The sequence below is a fragment of the Haliaeetus leucocephalus genome, unplaced genomic scaffold (assembly GCF_000737465.1).
Source record: "Haliaeetus leucocephalus isolate CR32 unplaced genomic scaffold, Haliaeetus_leucocephalus-4.0 Scaffold840, whole genome shotgun sequence".
Taxonomy (NCBI): domain Eukaryota; kingdom Metazoa; phylum Chordata; class Aves; order Accipitriformes; family Accipitridae; genus Haliaeetus; species Haliaeetus leucocephalus.
In genome coordinates this window covers 1,946,563-1,948,076 of record NW_010973276.1, presented here as the reverse complement: position 1 = coordinate 1,948,076, position 1,514 = coordinate 1,946,563, and positions in this window count along the sequence as shown.

Genomic DNA, 1,514 nt, shown 5'->3' with positions numbered 1-1,514 from the left:
AGGCGGCGGGGCGGCCGCGGCCCGCGGCTCCCTCCCCTTTTCCCGTCCCTGCTCTGGGGGTGCTACCTGCCAGCCTGGCCAGGACCGGCGCTCGGCTCCCCTGTCACTGGCGGTCCTCCTCCCCCCGGGGATCAGCGGTCGACGGCTGACCCGTCTCCCGGCAGGGTGCAGCCTCGGGGAATATCGCGGACTAGGCGAAAAGGAAGCGGAGAGGATGGAGACATCCACGAGGAAAGCCAAGGCCAGGTGGGTTAGGTGCCTCCGCTCCCCGCAGGAGAGCAAAGGGTCTTCTGGGGACCACGACACCAGCCTGCCGAGCGGCAGAACCACGCAATTTTGGCAGAAAATTACATTATTACAGTGAACGGGAACCCAAGGACAGTTCCTGTACGTCATCTCTTCTAGCGACCTGGTAGGGCTTCCGAGTGGGCGCTCCTCAGGCACAGAATGAGATTAGTTTGTCAAAAATCCCAGTTACTTACCTGAAAAAATATACTGTCACCCTGACACATCCATCCCTGTAGGTCTTCTCCTTCTATTGGAAGAGACGGTTTATTTGTGCATATGCCTGCACATACAGAAGAATCCTTTGCAGAGAAAGGCCTGCAGGAGAAAACGAAGAGGAAATACATGCTAAGAAGATGAGTAGGATACATTCAACATGATTAGAATTTAAAACACGTTTGACAAATTGGAGAAATGGCCTGACATCAACAAGACAATTTCAAGTGAAGAGTAGTGAAAAGTGCTACAGTGAGGAAGAAGAATTCAGTTGTACAAATTCAGGTCAGGGAACAACAGGTGACGCAAGAGGCTTGGCCTTAGCTATGACAAATCAAACATGCTTCAGTTTGTGGATGGGAGTTGTTCAACTATCACACAGATTTAGTCTAGGACACTAAGTATTAGAAATCTTAACAGGTTTTAGTATTTCTAAGAAAGGACTTGCAGCTGACCTAGCTAGGGTTTCAGCTTCCCTAAAAATAGTGAGAATAATTGTTTAATGAAGTATTTGTGCCAAGGAGTGGAAACCAGATGCCTACACATAGACATTGGCTCCATTTTAGGTAACTGCGTATCTCCTGCAGCCTCCAGCTGCGGATTTTGCACAGGACTGGATGGTTGATCACACAGGACCAAGTGGATATCTCAGGCACCTTAGGACTCTCCCACATGGGTCAAGATGTCCGTGCTTAGGCAACTAAATACTACCCTAGAAGTGTGATAAACCACAATTTTAATTGCATGAAATGCATGTGTGTTCTCTAATATATTCTCAAAAACATTTTAAAAAAAGACTTTTTCAAAGAACAAGTTTTGAGAATGTGTTCAGGATGTGTTTGCTATCCCGCTCTGCTCTCTGTTCTCTGTCACCTCTCTTACCATTTTCGGCTTATCCTTCACAGACACACAGATTTCCATGCATAACACAACTCTTCAGTCGTGCACCCTTTTACTTGTCTTTGAATTGGGTGGTGATGCGTTCCAGCTGAAGAATGGCATTGTTCCAGCTG